This window comes from Carassius auratus, unplaced genomic scaffold, assembly GCF_003368295.1.
Source record: "Carassius auratus strain Wakin unplaced genomic scaffold, ASM336829v1 scaf_tig00215709, whole genome shotgun sequence".
Lineage (NCBI taxonomy): Eukaryota > Metazoa > Chordata > Actinopteri > Cypriniformes > Cyprinidae > Carassius > Carassius auratus.
In genome coordinates, this window is record NW_020528206.1 from 90,367 (window position 1) to 113,494 (window position 23,128).

Consider the following 23,128-nt stretch of genomic DNA (forward strand, 5'->3'; position numbering starts at 1 on the left):
AAAATAAGTCTCTTATACTTAACAAGGCTGCATTTATTTGATTAAAAAAACAATGTTATAGTCTTTACTGACACTTTTGGTCAGTTTAATGCATCCTTGCTGAATAAAAGTATTAATTTCTTTAAAAAAAAAATCTTACTGAACCCAATTAGTGAAACCTACTAGTTTGTATAATTTTCTCAAATTCCATCTTTCAAATGAAAGTGATTTATTATAAAATATTTCAAGTAATACTGGGACATGTTCAAATATATTAATATACCCAGTCATCTGAAAGTCATATTGTCTATATTAAAGTGTTAGATTTGTTCAATATCTAAATAAACCTGCTTTCATATCCCTTGTATTCGATCTATTATGAAAAATATAATAATAAATATTATTTAATATTAAGTTATATGAAGTGGCAGAACATGCAACCTCTAAACTAGGAAAATAACAAAAATGACCAATATTTAAACAAACTACTTTCCACTCAAGGGCTTAATTTGGTCCTACATTCAACCGTTTGCAGTTCTGTTGTATGTGAAGAACCGTGCAAGACATTCTGACAGGCAACAAGAGAGATAAAAATGACATCCTGGAGCGTTAGTCTTGTAGTTTTTCACACCCGTGTAGACTGACGTCGTTGGAATGTTATTAGTGGCTTTAAATCCAGGAAAACTTGCAGAACACCAACTGACCAACATCAGTAACTTCTTGCCAAGAAGGACCATAAACTTGTCAGAGTGCTCTAGTGCCGAAAGCATATCAAGTACATCCTTAATGATCTGAAAAGCAGTTTGGTGAAGTGCCTTCCCCTGCGCAGATTGGGATTTTGAGGACGGGCTGGATTCCAAGCACCATAAAATGTCTTCAGAGAGTGCTTCTATATTAAGAGTTTACACTCCTTGACATTTACAGCTGGGTTTTGCAATCAAACAAATGCATGATCTCAGTAGCTGCCTCTCTGTTTCGTTCCTGTGCTCCAAATAATCTCTCAGAGTGAAGAGGAGCTCTGGCTGTAGTGCCGAAGCACCAGCTGGTCGTATATTGGAGAGCAGGGTTCACACAATGGCAGCTCTGAAGCTGGCGATGTTGGAGATTCGCTGATCGAGTCCACGAAGGAGTCTCTAAACGGCGAAGGTGGTGTCAAGACACCCAGGTCCTCGAAATCAGTGTTCCTGACTGCACACGAAGAGTCGTATGTGCATTCGAAAAGACTGGCGGGTGAAGCCCTGCTACTCCCACCGGCGATGATGCCCCCGGCGATACCGACCGCAGAGCGAGGGTTGGTGTTCACTGTGGCCACCACGTCAGCGTAGGTGGTGACAGTGCTTGGATGCGGCCTTTCTTGCGGGTGGAGATGGAAAGTAGGAGAGCAGGGTCTGGGGACCGGGGCGGGGGCGGCGGCGGCAGCGACGTTTACACCTGCTCCTGGCGGTGAACCAGGCAGCATCATACTGTTGAGCTCACTGATGTTGGCCGTGAATCGACTAACCACACAGCTGATCTGATCCATGATGGAGGTCTGGGGTGGGTTGCCGTGCTGTAAGCGCTCCGTCAGGTAGGAGGGTATAGCCACTACTGATGTGCGCTCAACATCACGCTCTTCCATTTCGCGCCTCTGCATTGAAGGCCGCTGGCACACGGTTGGCAGTGGCGAAGGGTTCTGGGGGCAGTAGGTTACAGGGTAGCGCTGGTTTTTCTGAGACCCGTCATATGCCAGCTTCACCCCTGTGTCTGGCGGATGATCACAGCCCTTTGAGAAGGGCTTAATAATGGCAGTCTGGTTGGCCTCTTCCTTTTTCTTAATGTGGATTGAGATCCGCTTCCACAGGTTTGGTCTGTAACTTCTCTCATTCTGTGCCCAGGTTACTGTTTTGCCGTTGGAACTGTTGAAAGAAAACAGCACTTTGTATTAAATATGATTGATTAATTATACATAAATACACATGTTAAAGGGATACTCAATCCCAAAATGAAAAATTTGTCAGTAATCACTTAACCCCATGTTGTTTCAAACCTGTAAAAGCTTTGTTCGTCTTTGGAACACAATGTAAGATATTTTGGATGAACACCGGGAGACTTATGACTGTCCCATAGACTGTCAAGTAAGTTACACTGTCAAAGTCCAGAAAAGTATGAAAGACATGTCAGAATAGTCCATCAGTGATTCAACTGTAACATTATGAAGTGACGAGAATCATTTTTGTACCTTGTGGTGAGGCTGACACAGAAGAGTGTACGCTGCCTGCGTTCAGCTCATAATCTCCAAAATGGCGCTACAGTGATGTGGAGAGAAACGGAGGAGATTGTTGAATAAAGTAGTTATTTTTGTTTTCTTTGTGTTCAAAAAGTATTCTTGTCGCTTCATAACATTATGGTTGAATCACTGATGGCAGATGGACTCCCGGTTTTCATCCAAAATACCTTAAATTGTGTTCCGAAGACGAATTAAGTCTTTACGGGTTTGGAACTTTATGGGGGGGGGGGGGGGTAAGTGATTAATGACAAATGACAAAGTTTATCTCCAACTCTAATCAAACACACCTGCCTGGAAGACTTTTATTAGCTGGTTTAGGTGTGTTTGATTAGGTTTGGAGTTCAACTCTGCAGAACACCAGCCCTCCAGGACAGATTTTGGTGACCCCTGGTTTTATGTAACACAAATAATGAATAGAGGGTTTAATGCCTCTGTGATGATAGTAAGTGACTTGACTGTCATGTAAATGATTATAAAGAAGATGCCAGTATATATCAATTGAGAAACTATCTGCCTTTCCAACACAGCAATTTAGACTGCATTCATGGACTTAGTATAGATTTAATCAGGCCACAGAATCACCTTTTTCAAAACAGTGAAGAGAGATCTTACCCCTACTGCTGCTACGCCCTTGATAGTGTGTAACCCTACAGCTTAAAGGCAAGAGAGAATGGACCCTGCCATATGACATCCAAATCCACCCATTCCAAGTGCAGTTACCACCCTTATCCAATCCTGTATGTCAGACAGGAAATCTTCAGTTCTCCTAATGCACCTGGGGACCCATCGACCCAAATGTGCATAACTCCGGAGTTGCTCCAGGAATGATTCACAGGCATACAGGGTAATTGGTTGGGGCTCTTTTTTTCTCTTTCGAGGGGAATACTGGCTTTTTTTATGTGCTCTAAAATATGCTCAGTTGAGTAGTTGATTCATTTTCAGTCTAAACTCATTTTCATCCTCAAAAGCAAACCTTTGGCAGGCATTATGAAGAGATAAACAGATTTAATGTGAGCTTTATTTATTTATATATTTATTTCATCAGAAGCGGCTTCTTCTGCAATTGAGAGCAGTGACTGCACATCATCTTATTATAAAGAGGTAAAAAATACAGATGTTTTTTTAACTGACATTAAAAATAATTGATATTTCATGCGTCATTATTCTTAAATTCATTCAGTGTGAATCCAATTAAACCAAAGAATAAAAAAAGAAAAAAAAGAAAAGAAAAAGTAAGAAAAAAAAAAATGGTTGTCAGTCCTCAACTTTAGAGAGCTGAAGAAAACAATCTCAATTCTGAAAATATGACCAATCATTTTTTGTAACATCTCATACAAGGTATCATTAACTAAAACCCAAATAATTTTGGTAATAGAAAAAAGCTGAAATACAATATAAAAAGAAAATATTAATATTAAAATAAATATTATAATATAAATAAATAAATAAATATCGAAATCAAATTAAATATAAATATATTAAATATTAATATATTCAATTATTAATTAAAAATAAATATTAGATGAAAACCTAAATGTCGCTTTAGCAACTAACTGAAAGAAGTTTTAGGCTAAAGCACAACTGGAAATAAATTAAATTAATTTAATTGAATTGAGAATTAAAATGACAACTATATATGAGAAAACAACAAAAATGTTTAATTAATTTTAAAACTGAAAATATAAAAATACCAGCTAATTTTAAATTATTAAACAAATCATACAAATAGAAAAGCATATAAAGCATACTAAAATAACACTGCCCTCATACTGACCTGACTGTGTCTGTGCCAGAGCATCGTCGTCTGAACAGGTTAGCCAAGCTGCTAGACCGGCTAGCGGCTGATGCAGCTTTCCCGTCACCCACGTGCATCCTAACAACCGTCGACGTGGTGAAAGCACTGCGTACGTTCCTCTCAGGTTTGGCCAACATGATGTAGACTTTGGGCACAAACATGCAGCACAGCGCAGTGGTGGCACTGAGACTAACAGAAAAACACATGGTGATTATCTTGTAGTTTGAACCGAAATAAATTGGCACGAAAGCCAGCCAGATAATGCAGGTGGTGTACATGGTGAACGCGATATATTTGGCCTCATTGAAATTGGCGGGGACGTTGCGGGTCTTAAAGGCATAAAAGGTGCAGCTGAGGATGAGCAGCCCATTGTAGCCCAACGGTGCCACCACTCCGAGCGTGGTAGTGTTACAGATGAGGTGCACCTCGCGTATGGACGGATAGTCGTAGATCACTTGCGGAGGTTCCATGATGAAGAGTGCTACGATGATGCCCAGCTGAATCAAGATCAGGATGAAGGCGATGATCAGCTGGGCGCAGGCGCTCATGAAACGAGGCTTCTTGGTGCAGATCTTCTTCTTGCTGCCCGCAAGGATGCGAGCAATGCGATTGGTTTTGGTGACCAGAGCTGAGTAGCTCATGGCAGGCGAGAGCCCTATTCCTAACCTCTGCAAGTAACAGTAGGCCACATGCGGTTTGGCGATGAGGCAGAACGTACACAGGTACCCCAAACAGATGCCAGCCAGGATGATGAAGCACAGCTCTCTGCTGGAGGACTTCACCACTGGTGTGTCGTGGAACCTGATGAAGACTAAAGTGACGAAGATGGTGGCGAGCAGGCCGAGGCAAGCGAAGACCACAGCGGCGATCGGCTCAGGATCTCCCCACAGAAGGAACTGCACCGGGATTGGCTCACAGCCTGAGGAACATGAATTTGAAAAGAGGTTAATGTAATAACTAGGGCTGTTGATTTAACACATTTATTTGGTGTGCGATTTATTATGAAAAAAAAAAAATTACAATTATAAATGCATTCAACACCCTGTCCCAGACCTTTATGTAATCTTACACTGCATGCTGTTAATCATGTGGTGAACATGACGCAGGTTGACGACTGACTGCATGATGTAGGCTATTAGAATACAGTCGCAAAAATAAAAGATATGAGGGCAAAAATGGCCACATAGGTTTTTGTCTTATATTTATATCATTTTATGTAGTTTAGCAATATCACACAAGCAAGAATGTTTTTCCTTTAAGGGGTCATATGATGCGATTTCAATTTCTTCTTTCTCTTTGAAGTGTTACAAGCTCTTGGCGCATAAAGAAGATCTGTAAAGTTGCAAAGACTAAAGTCTCAAATCCAAAGAGATATTCTTTATCAAAGTTAAGACTCTGCTAAGCCCCCCTAAAACGGCTCATTCAAACATGCCCCCACATATCTATGTCACTATGTGGAAATATTTGCGTAATGCCGCCCAAATGTTCACGCAAAGGTGTGGTAACGCAGTAAGTGTTGAATCAGCAATGTCAGGAGATGATATGTGTATCTAGACGAAAGCAAAAGCAATTTATTTGGCTTTCTGAAAGTAGATGCATTTTGTAATCTTTAAGAGTACTTACAACAGAACAGCAATGCCGTTTCGTGAACCTAAGAGTGATCTACGACAGAAGCATGTGTCTGTGGTAGACAGTTATACAAAAAACATCCAACATGTAGGACAACAAAATAACAAACGAAAGTAAAACAAACGAAAAACTGCAAAGTTTACTCAGAGCTAGATGGACTTTACTTGACTTGAGGAGGTAATTCTGATTTTGCTACGACAATCTGTCACTTCTGAATCAGGTACTGTAAGTATGCTTTATTGTTAGTTTAAGTATTTAGTTTAAGTATTTCCTATTGAGTGTTTAAATGCAGAGTTTTGCATGTGTATGTGTCTGTTTGAGAAAGAGAGAGAGAGAGAGAGAGAGAGAGAGAGAGAGAGAGAGAGAGAGAGAGAGAGAGAGAGATGGCTTGTGTACTGCAAACACATATAAACTGTGTCTTTCACGTCACACGTCACATGTTCCTCATTCGCGCTTGAACTATATTGAAAGATGAAGCTCGTGATTATGAAAAGGGGTGTTACATTTCTGACAAGTGCGGTGTTCAGCCAATCACAATGCATTGTGTCAGTTGGCTAATCAGAGCAGACTTGGAAGGAGGGACTTTGTAGAAATAGATGACTTTGAGAGAGGCGGGGCATAGAGGACCTACAATGATGTACAGTATTTGAAAAATAATGTTTTTTTAACATTTAAAGGTCCCCTTCTTCGTGATCCCATGTTTTAAACTTTAGTTAGTGTGTAATGTTGTTGTTAGAGTATAAATAATGTCTGTAAAATTCTAAAGCTCAAAGTTCAATGCCAAGCGAGATATTTAACAGAATTTTTGACTAACCACCACCCACATGAATTCACAAACAGGGGGGCGTGGCCTTGTTGCGCTCCGACGGAGAAGAAGGAAGAGCTGTTTGTTTTTGTCGCCGTGTCGTTGAAACGCAGTTTTTTTTATCTTGGAGTCCAATCATCTTTGTTTGGGCTTCCCAGGGACGCTGTACTTAGGGATCAATGGTTACAATTTATGTTTAACTCGGTTCCCAAAAATTATAATCCACATGTAAAACTATGTGCAGCTCATTTTGCTGAGGACAGCTTGCTGAGGACAACTTTCTCAATCTCAATCAGTTTAATGCCGGATTTGCACAAAGATTATTCTTGAAAGATGGAGCAGTTCCCTCTTTGTCTGGAGAAGGTGTTGTTTATGAACCACAACCGGTAAGTGTATTTTATTATTTAAGTTGGTGCGTTTAACAGTTTCTTTAACTTATTACACAAAGAGCAATGCCGTTTAGCTTTGTTATCTAGATGTTAGGGCTGTGCAAAAAAACGAATGTGATTTTGATGCGCATCTCATCAGTAAAAAAGCTCCTGTGATTATAACTACATCTCCAGCATGTGCGTTCTAGCCCAATCATGTTACCAGGAGGGCAGCCTGCTCTCAGCTGCTGTCGAATCACAATACAGGTACCGCTGGCCCAATCAGAACCCGTTACGTATTTTTGATGGAGGGACTTCATAGGACAAGGAAGTCATCAGCCCGTTTTTATGACAGTGACAAAAACGGTATACAGATAGGTGAATTGTGTGAAAAATACTGTGTTTTTTACACGCGAAACATGAACACATGTTATATTGCACATTGTAAACAAAATCAAAGCTTTATGCATGCATGCCAGCATATTCTGTTACACCAAATAATGATCTTTTAAAAAGCATCATATGACCCCTTTAAATATCTTTACACACAATATTGTCTGTTTTGTTCAGTTTTGCAAAAGCAAATGCATTAGCCCTAAACAAAGCCATAGCAGAACTGTTTTGCATTTTTTCAGCAATACACAGCAGTTTCAATACTGAATGAATCCACAATCCATAAAGACTGGATGGGTCCCTGAATGACTAACCCATTAAAAAAAAATAAATAAATATTGGTGCTTTTAGTCTCCTATATATAATTTCATATTTCAATATTTAAAATGAATTTAAATGATTTTTAGGAGAAACAAATTCTCAGTTAAATTTGATGTGCGATTAATTTGCAATTAATTACATTAATCATGTAATTAACCAGATTAAAAAACTGAATCACTCAAGAGCCCTAGAAATAAGGCATTACTGTGAGTTGCCCCAGGAATGTTTCCACTTAAGGGGTTGCAATCATACCACATTAAGATCTATGTGCAGTGCAAAAATATTTATCATAATTTAGCTACTCTGTATAGTGCCCACGTACAGAGAACATCCATCATTATGCAGAATTACTGTGCAACTTATAAAAAAAAATACAAAAAGAAAATGTACAAAAACAAACAAAACCATCCGTTCAACCAAGCGCCATGCATTATGCATTAGAGGCTGACAACAAGCGCTGATATATTTAGCATGTGCAATTTGCATCAGCAGGCAGTGAATGAGGATGAAGCTGAATCTTGATTTGGAGAGCTTTTAATGAGGCTGGTCAGATGACACTGAAGGTTTGGTTTTTACAGGTCAGATTCACAAACTAGCAACACCAAGAGCTACTCTGGAAAGTGAGGTCAAAGGCTTTTGTCAAAGTGCCTTTAGGGTAAGTGGGCGTACTTGGCAGCAATCTTTTGTAATGTCACTGGACAGCTATTTTTAATCATGCTTTGAAATCTCTGTTAATGTTTGTCAACATTACACTTCAGTTATATGTTTCAATCAGGAATAAAATATGATACCAGCTGCACCATAAGCTGTGATTTTTGAGCACTAAAAAATAAATTTTTGAGGCTGGTCTAGCTAAAGCACATGCATTAATGCTCATATTCAAGTATAAATGTTAACATTTTACAAATAAGTTTCAATTCGTCAATCAGAAAAATTAGTTCGATCAGGGATTCCCAAACTTTTTGTTAGGCTAACACCTTTGACCTCAGATATTTTCTTTAAGTACTCCCTGAGATAAGTTAATATTTCAATAATGTAACATATTTGCATGTTCACAGTAATCTGATATTGTTAAAGGTCATATGACATGCAGGAAAAACAAATTATATTCAGAACATAAGAAAGTAAATTATTCATTTTAAACTCCATTTTAATTATTTCATGATTTGTCAGCTTTTCATTAATCCCAATTTTGGAAACCCTGATCTAGAGTAATGTTTACATTTAGTAAGATCATATTACTAATGTTGCTTATTGATACTTCATGATATCTAATGCATTAACTAATGTTAAAATATTGGAGATTATTATAAAGTGTTACTGTTTGCTCTTCAATGTGAGTATTAGCATATGCACATAATTGAAAAAAAAAAAAACTGTTTTTAGCATGATTTAAACTTAAATAAGGTGATTGGATATTTTAACTGTTGGGACTAAAATTGCACCATCTCTGAGTCTTTGTACAGTGCATAAATGCTGTAAACACCAAAATAAAATCCAAAAACTACTAAATAAAAAAAGATTTGCAGGTAGTCAAACTCAAAACCACCTGCTACTAAATGTCGAAAATTGGCATTAAGGCTCTTGCGTGAACAGCAGAGTGGCCTTGGCTCTCAGTAATGCACTACATGCTGAGAGACTGCTGCTTCAGGGCTTACGCTTGACAGCAATTCTGGAACATTCTGATGGGGACCCCCGCCAAGTCCAAATCTCTGTTTTTGGCATTAAGTTGCCATGGTCCAGATTTTCAAATAACGCTCTAAGAGATAAATGGGTCTCCTATGTTATTCAGTGACCCAGATACTTATATCATACAGTGCTGTATGAGATGACAAGCGTATGTGGCTGCTCTAAGAAGTTCAGAACCATGGGTAAACAGTGGTTATGACTTCTGGATGAACTACAAGAAGAACTACATTTTGCTCTGAAGGTGGATGTAAATTCACCTGTGAGGTCATCTGTAGGCCAGAATCCAAGCTCGCACATACGACAGGTGTATTCATCAAACACAAACTCGTTTTCTTTACATGGAGTGCAGGTCCAGCAGCAGCTCACCTCACCCTTACGGATAACCTGAGGTGGTCAGAACAGAGAGGTCAAGTTACCGGTATGTAAGATATAGATATAGAAGTGTTGTGGGTGGTTGCAGTGCACTGCTATGCGGTTGCTACAATCTTCTAAGTGGTTTATAGTGCATTGCTATGTGGTTACTTAGGTGTTTTGAGTGGTTGCCATGTGGTTGCTAAGGTGTTGTTTGTGCTTAACATCCTACCTCCAAGTTTATATGATAATCTGCTCTCTAACTATGGCTTAGGTTTCTGTACGAGTCTAAATCAATGGGATTTTTTCAAACATGTATCATCCACTATGAGAAATGTGCATGTCTGATTGCTTTGAAAACATCTCTCCACATTAAGATACACGGTGTGAGATAACTGTTTTTATCAAAACTTTTGGTTTAAGGCCTTTTCCCGTAGGAGCTGGCGTGACCATTTGTAAATTTCATTTGACTGGTTTCAGGTTTCATCCGCTTTCAGCTATTTTTAGTTGTACAGAACAGCTTATTTTGCTGTTTGATATTGCAAACTGGTGTGTATTACCACAACAAGGGGAAGTCGTGACCTAGTGGTTAGAGAGTTTGACTCCTAACCCTAGGGTTCGAATCCCGGGCTGTCAATAACATGACTTAGGTGCCCTTGAGCAAGGCATCAAACCCCCAACTGCTCCCCGGGCGCCGCAGCATAAATGGCTGCCCACTGCTCCGCGTGTGTGTGTGTGTGTGTGTGTGTGTTCACTGCTCTGTGTGTGTGCACTTCGGATGGGTTTAAATGCAGAGCACAAATTCTGAGTATGGGTCACTGTACTTGGCTGAATGTCACCCACTAATGTATTATCTTAATTATGAACACACTGGTTTGTAGTGCAAACTGTTTACCGAACTTTATTTTTCTTCTAGTTTTTTTTTCTTCCCTACAGCAGCTAATGCACCGGAAATCTCACACATTCACAGAAAATAGCTTAATTCCATGTTGAAAATGATTCCTTTTTTTCACCTTTATCTGAGCTTTTTCACAAGGATCACTGCACACTGATCTGATGATGGCACTGCTGTTGGCCCAAATCTCCTCGTCATCCATCTTCAGCCCCCTGTTGTCCCAGCTGCCCACGTGGATGTAGCTATAGTCCTCCTCACTCATCTGTTTGAAGTTCATGATTTCATACCTAGAAAAACACACGCACATTCACTGTTACGGGCGTGAAACGGTTAGCCCAGGGTAATTCATGTTTTGCTCATTTAGTCATTCAGTCTAAAGGAAGATATTTTTGAAAATCACAATGACATCAACGAGACTGTTTTCATTCTTTTTAAAGGGAGTTTAGAGGCACATTCTGACTTGTGTATGGAGCAGAATATGAAAGAACCCTACCTCCCCGGGGAGTCTCCATTCTCATCAAACAGCACCAGTTCTCCCGAGACACCAGTGAAGTTTGTCCTCATGAGGAATTCTAAGAGTTTACCTCCATCAATCGGCCGCATGGCTTCACACAGACCGGCGTAACCGGGACACAGAGACTTCTGCATGGCGTGCAGTCCGTAAGCCATTGAGTAGATGGCATTGATCACAAAGCCCATCTTCGTGTCCTGAGCATACTGGTGTCGGAGCGACTCTTTCTCTATGAGATGTGTAGTAAAAACAAGCAACAGAACAAACAATATATTGAGTTCCTTTTAAGCCTTTTTCTGTGTTATCTATTCAGTGCTATCATCTGCTGCAGTAATGTTTTTATCCTCATTTAGGGGCTATTCTCTGATATTATGCAATTCTTTTGATTACATTTTTGTTGATTTATAGATACATTATTAGATGGTTCAATAAATGGGGAGATGGACAAATAGATGAAGAAGTGGAAAGACAAATGGATGGCAAGATGAATTATGAGTACCTGAATGAACAGATAAATTGATGGTATGAAAGACATTTGGATGAATAAATAGACTGAATGATGGAATTAAAGACTGACCAATGGATGGATGGATAAAAAAAGAGACAAAGTATTGGAAGAACAAATGAATGTAAACATGAACAGATGAAAAGACGGACATCCGGATAAACTGCCCTAAACTCGTGTAAGCTGTGGGTGACATGGGAGATCATGTGAGATCATCTTGCACTCACTGGTGCAGGTCTTGTTGTATTTGGTGCTCTCTTGAGGATACCCCTTCAGCCGGCACTGGAAGCGGTGCTGCCAGAACTCAGGGAACCAGGGATCCCGGAGGTTCGTATCCGGCTGCAGGTTCAGATAGTAATCATCAAACCACGTGACGTAAGCAGACTGCAGCTTGATAGTAATTCCCCCCGCTGCCTCCCTCTGGAAGCCGTCAGTGACATCATAGCGGTCTGCCCAACCATCGCTGCAAAGGGTGCAAGAGACAAGTGAATAATGAATAGCTTTTTTTAATAGAACAAACTCACTTGAGAGACAGTCAGGGAGCCTCCCAGTCCAAACTGACCCACATAACAGGCAAAACCCAGTAGTTATGACCAGGTTCCTCTAAGAATTAGGTCTTGAGGACACAGCTGGCCAGTATTTCAAATCGACAGTACAGTGACAGACTCGTGATAAACCTCGCCATGAGATGTTTGTGCTACAAGGCTTCGCAATTAAGCATCAAAGATATCTTTGGTTGACAACAGACGAGTCTTGACGTCTCCTTAATACCTTTTTCATACAAACACAAAAAAATAAACTACAGCGTCCACTCCATCTATATGTTCTCGAACACTTCCTAAACTCATAGCGCTAAATGTTACACAACTCAGCAGTGTGTGGGAGGTATCATTTTTGTTCTCATGGTAGGTGAGGAGAGGCTTTCATAACTTGTCCTTGGAGGCAAAAGCAATAGCATAGAAGGAGCATGTTAGTAGCAGCTTGAATCATCTCATGGAAAAGAGCTCAGCTCAGTAAACCCACACACTGACCCCAGCAGGTCAGCCTCATTCTGCCCACTGCTGCTGCAGGAAAACAAAAAAAGACAAAAATGCCAAAGCAAAGGCGCCGCTGCCTTTAAAAAAAGATGTCTGACAGTATTCTGCAGCACATTAAAACATATTGCAAAATTACGGTAAGGGGAATATTTGCTATATGCATTTGATATTATTTTGGTGCCTATATTAACCAACAAGTAGGACATTTATCGCTTGTTCTTTGTATGAGAGCACTAAAAGAGAGATATTTTATCAGTACATCTTATTTAAAAATGTGCAGATTGTTAGTTTGAATGAATCATTTCAAAATACTGATTCAGTAATTTACTGGTGTCGGACTCGGCACTCAAAGATGTTAATGGAATATATATATATATATATATATATATATATATATATATATATATATATATATATATATATATATTTTTTTTTTTTTTTTTTTTTTTTTTTTTGGTAACACTTTACAAAATAAGTTTCAGCTGTTATAATAGTTAAATATTAAGTTAAAACTTAGTCAAGGTTAATTCTTTCATTTACTATTAAAATCAAAGAAGTTGTACCTGTTAAAATTATTTAATGGAACATTAGCTAACATCAACTAACAATGAACAGTTGTAATTTCATAAACTGTTAACAAACATGAATAAACATTGAAACAAATATGTTGCAACAAACCAACAAAACAGCAACAATATAAGTATTGTGACACAGTTAGTCTAATGCACACATAGCCAGATTTTTTATTATAAATAAAAATAATTGACAAAAGAGATAATATACAGAGCTAGTGTTAGAGGGTCAAATAAAAAAATTCAGAAAAATGTAAAAGAAAACAAGTAGATAGAATAGAAAAACAATGAATAACTCAGAGGGTTAATTTTGTTGTTGTCGTTTGTTTGTTTTTGTGTTTTTGTTTTTTAACAAAATAACAAGAAAACAAATAGATAGAATAGAAATAGCTTTTTAGTTTGGCTCATTAAAGACGAGTTGTGTAGCATGTTCAGAAAGAAAGGCCCTGATCTTCCTAATGTTATATCAGAGAAATCTGCAGTTAATCTGGATTAAGTGATAATTAAAAATAAAAGTTAATATGCATTGTTATTACATTTTCACAAAAAAATGTGTGTGTGGGCGTTTCACATTTTAGAATCGACACGCATCACAGTTTTAACCTGTTAACAATTAGCCCACAGAGGAATAACTCGCGCTTTCGTTTATGTGGGAAGCTGAATAATATTTACACACAACAAACACTGCAAAGAAGCTGCAGGTAAAAATGACAATTAAATTAAGTTACATTTTTATCCATTCCTGGTGGGGGGAGTCAGATCAGCCCTCATCAGCAATGGATCAGCTCTTGTGCACACTTCACTGATAAACATTGTGACACATAATACAACACAATACAATACTGTCCTCACACTCACTAGTAGAGACAGATGGCTGGCCACAGTCTGCAAACTTCTCATTAGTAAATAATTGAAAGTCGTTCAGAGACAGAGGAGCCTGCACATCACTGTTTCCATGGCTGTGAATAGGCTGCTGAGAGTGGATGTTGACAAACAACCGTTGGTAACAATATTTTTTATAAGGAGCAACTTTTACTGCAGTAACGCATGGCAAAAAAGAAAAAAAAAAGAAAATAATTCCTATATAGATTTTTTTTCAATGTAAATATATGTCAAAATCTATAAACATTGCCAATTGTGTTTGCTAATGTAAGATTAAAAAACCCTGAAATTCAATGCCTTGATGTTTGCTTACAAAACAACCACTGGCTGTGCAACCTTTTAAGAAAAAAAAAAAAAAAAACAGAAACCCCTTGAGGTACATTTTGTAATATATTTTGGCATTTGAAAGTTTAAATAAAATATATTATAAATCAGAAGAAAGTACTTAGATTAAAAAAAAAAAAAAAATGAGACACTCTATCACTTTTAGCCACATAGAGATCAAGAAAATGGAACAGAGACACAGTGGCCATATTCTCACTGGACCAAAAAAATAAAAAAATAAAAACAACATTCGGCTACCTTCCCTGGAGCTGGTGTCTGACACCTCATCAAGCAAGCACACACACACACACACACACACAAACTCGGTCATCCACTCATGCACACACAAATACTCCTCACCCACGCACAAACACACACACACACACACACACACTGGCACCCCCATAAACATGGCATCTTCTCTCAGCACATCCAGGCTGTGTGGAATGCCCAGAGGCCCAGAATAAAGACCATGACACCATTTTCTGAAATAGATCCTCTTCAAATATTCAGAAACTACATAAATAAGCAAAATATAGGCCCCTACCACAGAGCAAATCAACAAGCCTGTAAAACTTCACCAAAACAAAGATTTTCCAGATGCACGCAGTTTAATGTCATCTCATTTAATAGAGCTGATCTCAAAATAATGAAGTTCGTTTGGGCACTGGAAAAATACCCCAAAAATCATTTAAAGAGTGCACTTCATAAATTGCAATGGATAAAAATCAAAACCTCACAAAAAAAAGTTTTTATGCTTTATACATCAGTGTGGGCGTTTCATGTTTTGGAATCTACACAAATCACAGTTTTAATCTGTTAACAGTTAGCCCACAGAGGAATGACACACACATGGAAGCTGCTGTATTAAGCACAGAAAATAATATCAGATTTACACCAACAAATGCTATTTATTTGCCATATGTTTGTCTCTGTAAATAAAACTCATATAAGAGAAAGAATTTTAACTTTACAAAAATTACAAACTTCAGATCTGAGTTTATAAAACAGTCCTCGCGTCCACCAATGAGCGAACATCTCCTGCTCCTGAACAGAAGCAGAAATTGGAGGGATTATTCTTAGTTTAATATCTCAAAGACATAATACATTATCTCAGTCTGTAATATCCACAAGCGATTTATTAATGGAACAGCCAGAACTGAATCGGGGGTAAAGATAAAAATAGATAATTTAGATGCCAGACTCCAGGAGATTAAAAATGGGAAGAATCATTTCTTTCTTCATTTGACACTATGAATAGCACGTGCATATTTTTCAAGATGCTGATGCCAAATCCAACTCTTCAAATATTATTCTCTCAGGATGTGTCATATACAATTATCTTTTTGTCAGTCATTGAATGGTGAATTAGTCAATTTTCACAAACAGCTGACGCTTTTCTGATGTCTTTCTTAGATGGGAGGAGTAGCAAATGGTAAAGTTGATGCGTGTAAGAGTGTTTAAGAGACCATTTCTATTTTACCATCTGTAAAATCCGATCTAGCATTACAGAATCAAGTGCCTATCACTGAAATGAACATAGATCACATACCTGGCTTCAGCAGTGGATGACTGTGATGGTGATGACAATGATGGTGATGGCAACATTCGTAGTGATAACAGACAGAAAGATGAGCCTTGCTTCCATGTTTTGATCCATCCTGATTTTGTCTCGCTCTCACACACACATGCAAGCAAAGAGATGCAGATGATGATCAACAGGCGTGGGTGGACATTCAAATGGGATCTTTGAAATGGCTACAGAATTGGCTGATGATGTGGCCCTCTCTCTTAACACTAATTGAACACAAGATAACATGCAGTAAAAAGATACAGAAGACATGGGTGGTTGTCACACTATGAGGTACAACTCACCTCAATAATGTTTGAATCAAAAGCCCAAACACAAATACAGTGTAAGTTTACCTTAAGGTTCTTAATATGTGGTCAGGGTAAGTTCTCATATGTGCATCATTTTATACAAATGATTAATTAAACTAGTTGCTTATTAGCATACCTATTATCAACATATTTGCTGTTTATTAATACTTATAAAGCACATATTCTGCATGACCATGTTCTACATCCTTAATCCTACCTAATACCTTTAACGACAGCGGGAAACTGCATAGAAAAATATTACATTTAGTGATAGTGATAAATGTTATTTTTAGTATCATTTACTAATACAATTAATTAGTCATTTAGCAGAAGCTTTATCCAAAGCGACTTACAAATGAGGACAACTGAAGCAATAAAAACTAACAAAAGAGCAACAATATGTAAGTGCAAATGACAAGTCTTGGTTAGCCTAACGCAGTACATGTAGCATTATAATACACATATATTAATTGAATAGTCATTAGTCTATGGTATATGCATCTAAACAGAATATAAAATAAATAAAATAAAAATATATACACAAAACAAATTATACTCTTGAGAACTGGTCACTGGAGTAAAATGTGGCAATTCTGTCTCCTCTAAAATAATTCCCAAGTATGCTGCATAGTTGTTGTTTTTTTCTGCAGAAGCAAGTGTTATAGATGTACAGTAAGCTTACAACACTTACACTTTGAGAGAGAGAGAGAGAGAGAGAGAGAAACAAAACAAGATTTGTTGTTTTCTAAACCTGCCTAAAGTGCTTGCCACAGCTCACAGGCACAATTTCAGGATTTTTTTTTTTTTATATATAAGAAATGTCCAGCAATAATATAAATCCATGTGCATAGAGTCCATGTTTTTGGGTAACTTACCTGCCAACCAACAGAAACTCTCCAACTAGGCGGCGCCCGTCTCATGGCCATGAGGATGCCACGAACGGTCATGCCCTCGCAGAAGCACGCCACCACTCGAGCTTTGGGCAGGTGGCTCCTGAGCTTATCGAGAAGACGGTCAAAACTCTGTTCTCCAGCATTGCTGTAGATCTTGTCAGAGTGAGCGATACAGATGCCCTCCTTCGCTGCCATGTCTTTGAAAGCCTCCATTCCACTCTCACCGTAGTTCCCTGAAGATTGGGAGATTGAATGATTTTGACTGATTTATAAAAGTAGTTAAACATCCGTTATAGGAGATTGAACACTAATTTCAAGCAAATTTTGATTTATCATGAAATGACCCTGTACTTTTTAATAGAATGGCTTCACCTGTGGCCATTTAGTCTAAATTAAAAACCTATCTGTTCGATAAGGCTTTAATTCTGTAGCACTTTTTTATCCTTGTTCTAGATTTTTTATATTGGATTTTTTTATATTCCATAAAAGTGTCCATGTTCTGTGCTTTGCTTCTTGGATACATTCAGTAAAAAATAAAGATAGATTTCACTTTTTCATGCTTAGAAAAACTAATGAAAAACAGGCCATGGTGCCCCTTTTTCACAAAGCGTCAGGGGTAAACTCCCCCAATTTACATAAAAATCAGGTCACCTACTTTTGTGTGAGGAATGTTCCCAGCCTTCACACATTTCATGAGGTACGGATTTGACACAATTGCAAAGATGTCTTGTCTTGATAAAGAACAAACAAACACCTTCATTTCACATTCATTTCTACAATTGCAAAGATGTGTTGTCTCGATAAAGAAGAAACAAACACCTTCATTTCATATTCATTTCACCTTCATTTCTACTTTCACGTTTTTCCAAATCAATGCCTGATATCTTAATTACACCCGAGATTATGAGGATTTAAACAGAGGTTGCAGGTTTAAATTGGGAAGAGATTATTTGTTAACTGTAAGGTCATTGACACCCCGTCACCAAAAATGCAGCAGATATTGATATCGATATTGATCATTCCTGGTATGCAGTGCATTTTCATGTATCCATCATATAGTCTCAATATTTTAATAATTTATACGACTGTATATTATTAAAATGATTTCTGAAAGATCACGTGACAATAAAGAGTGAGGTAATGGTGCTGAAAATATATAAAAAAATAAAACATTTACTTTAAATTCAAATCAAATTTTATACTATTACTGTTTTTACAGTTTTTTTTTAACCAAACAAATGCAGCATTGGTAAGCATAAGAAATCCTAGCCAGATAAAATGTGATTACTGTATTACTGTAGTATTACTGTAACACTTAAACTACTTTAAATATTGTTTTGTAACAGTTGTCTAACTTTGAATATTATTTTATAATCTGTTAACTAACAGATGCAAATTTATGACATCACCCTCCATTTATTATTGTTCTGATCACTTTTGATGTTGATTTTGTTTTTTTATTGACATTGTGTAAATAATCAAGGGGTAATTAATCAAATCTAAGAGCATATCCTATGCAAAAATTTGACTATCAAATGCATATCATTCTTAATCTCTGTGATTTGAGAAGTGCACTTCCAATTCAATTTAATAGGTCGGTCACAAGAAGCAATAACAAATGTGGGTAAAATGACCTCTGCACATAATAACGGAGAACTTTTGATGACCTCGACTGTCTCTTTTGCTCCTACAGAGAGACAGACGCTACACAAGCGACAATCTTTAAACAGTGTGTTCACTCAAACGGGAAAATTCATTAACAGACACTGAAAACAGAGCTAAAGATGTAAATGATCATCATGCTTGCCTTTAAGCCAATGATTTCTGTTTGATCTATGGTCTGTCATGAGGCCAAAAAAGGCCAGAACAAAAGCACAGCAGCAACAGAGTATGTCTATTAACCATTCACTCTGTGTATGCTGTATGCAAAGCATCATGGGGGTGATTTCAAACATCAAAGACACTCTTGAACATGATGAAACAATAGACAGACAAATCTGCAGAAAGGTATGATGCTGCTTGACACATCATCTGAATGGTCTTTGTTTGAAAGGAAACGTTTGTTATTTTACTGATCTCTTTGCTACGTTTCTAGATGTTGATCATGCGAGGAGCCTTGCTGTCTATGGGAGGGTCAGAGAGCTCTCGGATGACATGAGGGTGAGTAATTAAACACAGATTTTACATTTTTGAGTGAACTATCCCTTTAACATTCTTCTTTAGCAATTTCACTGGCAATTTTCATAACTAGGCAAAAACTCTTTTCTCCATTGGTGTTTAGCATGTTGATTGAGAAGCTGGTTAAACCCATGTCAAATCAAATGTGATTACAAGCATTTGGCTTTTTTTTATCGATAGAGCTCACAAATGAGCACACAAATGTCAAATGTCAAATCATGATATGATGCAAATAGAGCTACAGAATATGCAAGTAGATGAATCAACATGGAGTATTTCACAGGTCCTTGTTCTGTATGTGGGTGAAAACTGGGGTGGGCAAAATATATTGATATAACAAAATAACTAAAACTGAAATAAAAACTATATATTTAAATGTTTTTAAAACTAAATAACAAAAACACAGCACAACCGCTAAAACGAAAAAAAAAGAGAAATATAAAAACCTTACATACTAATAAGAACAATAATAATATCTCAGTGGTACTAAAATAACATTGCTATGCACATTCTAGATATAAAGTCTGACTTAATGCAGTTTAAATGGTGTTACATTTTTTGTCACCAAGTGTAATTTAATAAACAAGTACAAAAAAATGATTAGCAGATGGCATCTTGACTACACGTGGCATATACTGCATCAGAGACGTAAACTCTTTATGAGGACTCCTTCAAAAGTTTGACATTTCCCTCTATGAATAATAAAGAGATTTCACTGTTTAGGCCAAGATAAAGGTGAACCGCTACAGACAGAATGATACATTATCACCTAATAAAATCCCTCTGGAAAATCCCTCACTTTGAGAACGTGGAATATTTACCACTTTAAAAATAGTGTTATGTGCTTGTGGAGATCGGCTTTTCTCACTGGAAGACTTTTGTGAAATACTAATGAGAAGAAGAAAAAAAAAGAATTCTGCTCAAAAGAAAAGAATGATAATGAGTTTCATGGAAGATTTTGTTCTTTTACTAAACTTTTCTCTACTAACTGTAAAAAAAAAAAATCTCATAATAACCATGAATGAAATATGTTTCCTTGTGTGGAGAAAACAGATACCTTCAGTGTGAATGGCAGATACGTAGGTCCAGTTGTATCTTTTGACAATGTCCACCATCGCTCTGGCCTGCTGGGCGTCAGAGGGCACCACCCTCATAAAGTACTTGTACAAAGACTTATCGCTGAGATCCATACTGGTTGCCGAATATGCAATCTGGGGAATGTTGAAGAGCTGAAGGAGATTCTGAACCTGGATGGCCACAGAACTGGATCCGGGCCCGATCAGCCCCACAATGGGCTTCTTCCCTTTCATGGGAGTCACTCCATCTTCAGTTGAACACTTAGACATGCCTTCTTCCTCCTCGGCTGAGACTAGAGTGTCACGGATGAACTCGATGCTCTGCTCCAGCGCCACAGCTGAATGCCAGCAGGAGTCTCTGATCTCGCAGCCCAGTGTGACGTTGGGTAGGATGTGCGGGTCCGCGTTGATGCGGTCCAAGGTATGCATCATGGCCTCCACCCGCTGAATGCCATACTGCTCACGTACAGCACCGCACTTGCGTTCGTGAACCTTATCGGCTGGTGGCTGATGATGGACAGAGAAAAGAGCCCCGATAATGATGTCACCGGGAATGTGTGCCAAGACACGTCGCTCGCTGGCCTGGGCCTTCGCTAAAATGTCCGAACGTGTAGGACCCAATCTGTCTCCGAGCAGCACAAACACCAGAAAATGTAAAATCCCCATTTCCTCGACCCCCTCAGATCAGAGTGTCAAATACTGGTAGGTTCCTCGGGGCATCTGAAAGAGTCACAAGAAGCAGAAATCTTCAGAACAATATCCTTGGAGATCATCAACCTCCCACTGAATCACAGAGGTGCATATTTGTGAGAGTCGTGATAAGGATGAGCTGTCGCCAGGGCAACGTCTTATTCTAAAGCCTGAGGATTTTTCTGCCTTCCTCGAAATATCTCGAGATCAGGAGGAAAACAAAGTTGAAATGCACATGAAGAAGTTCTTGTGCTTCGTAGATCTCAGTAAGGAGATGCCTCATTAACAATGACCTGTTAGAAACAGAGAGCATGTAAATCTAAAAATATGTATTGATTCTGATTTCTGTATTCATTCAGAATCAAAACATCAGAGATTCTGCACAACACAGAGACCTGGAATATAATGATATGATGCAGATTTGCAGCCACTGAATATTTACATGGCCTCTTTAACCTCCTTTCATTAATGTAAATGAATTATTAATTTCTTTAAAATCAGTTTAGAGAGATAAATACAAAAAATTCCACAAGTAAGAGCCATTATATCATAAAATATAATAAAATTATATCATAAAACATATTGTGCTGTTTCCTTCAGTTTACAGGGTCTGAGGGCTATAACTTACACTTTTACAGATCACTTGGGGAAATCATTGCAAGCCAAGAAAACATGGGAGAGGGATTTGGGGATTGTTATTGATGTCTATCCATAATTTATACTACTTTCAGATGCAATTGACTGATAGAAACCCACTGTATGAAGACAGAACCCCATGTATATTTAATAAGATTGATCCTTCATACTCACCTTTATGCTCAAAATGCAGAGTTTGTATTAATACATAGACACACTATTTATGTTTCTCCATTGATTGGTTTTGCTCTGACTTAAAAAGAGCTATGATAAATTTTTTAAACAGTTGACGTACATATATTCAGTTTTCCAACTAGGAAGAAAACTCCGTATTTTTCTAACACAAAATTGTTGGACAAACTTGTAAAATGAATTTTTTAGATGGATCCGTGAAAAACCACCAACAGTTATTTAACATAACAGAGAAATACATAGCGCATAGACACGTGCTATATGGTTGATGTTGTTCTTTTCTTAGCAGTTGTACATTATTTGATCTATGTGATTGTTAATTTAAGCAAGATGTGAATTAGTTTGAAGCATTCGCTGTCTTCTGAGCTCTCCGTGGTGCTGAAATACAGTCTGGAGCGGCAAACACAAACCAGTGAATTTGAATCAATGAATGGCAATAATGTGGCGAAATAACCTCTTCACTTATCGCCATAACACATACATAGGAACTGGAAAAATGAAGCATACGACCGTACAAATCAACAAAAACATGACTTTGAATTTAAGCACGAGGCATTAGACTTCAAAAAGTGTTAAATACCATCGTTAATAATAATAGAAACAGCAATGATAACACAACTTACCGTTCGGTTGTTAATTTGTTCCATTACTCCTGCTCTCACAACAGAAGTGTCTCTGTGTGTTGGTGCACTTGCGATGCGCGTTCACTTCAGCGACAATTCTCGCGCGCGTCACGTGACTTTTTTTCTTTTCTTTTTTTTTTTTATATTTACATCTCGTTCTCGCAGTTCATGACGTCGATGAAACAATACCGAGGTAATCTGTTACTCTTAAAAGAAAAGTAACAGAAAGGACTAAATCTCACTCTCTCTATATATAATTTAAATAATAACGTTGATCATTAGACGTTGATTATTAGACGTTTTTGTGAACATAAACCTCTAAGGTTATGTTTTAAAAACTAACGTTACAAGGTTATTTCTTTTTTATTGGAGTACCCGCCCTGTGTTGTAAGGTTTACCTTTTTCTGAACAACTCAACTGATTGGTTGAGATAAATATTTTTTTTAATTAAAGGTCCGAATGAAAAAAGTTGTAAAGGCTCGACAATCTGGTATTTCACTGACTGTAAAACGGTCAGAATTCAAAAATCAGAATTATGTTCCCTTAAGTATTTCATTCAGTGATAGTAACAGCGCAGATTCAAACTTTCTGACAACTTACGTCTAGTCATAGGGGCACAGCGCCATCATCTGGTAAC

The 23,128-nt window shown here is 37.8% G+C and overlaps 1 pseudogene; it reads right to left on the bottom strand.

The window, feature by feature from the left end:
• Positions 1-58: 58 nt before the first annotated feature.
• LOC113095394 (metabotropic glutamate receptor 5-like) lies at positions 59-22,593 on the bottom strand (annotated as a pseudogene).
• Positions 22,594-23,128: the final 535 nt, after the last annotated feature.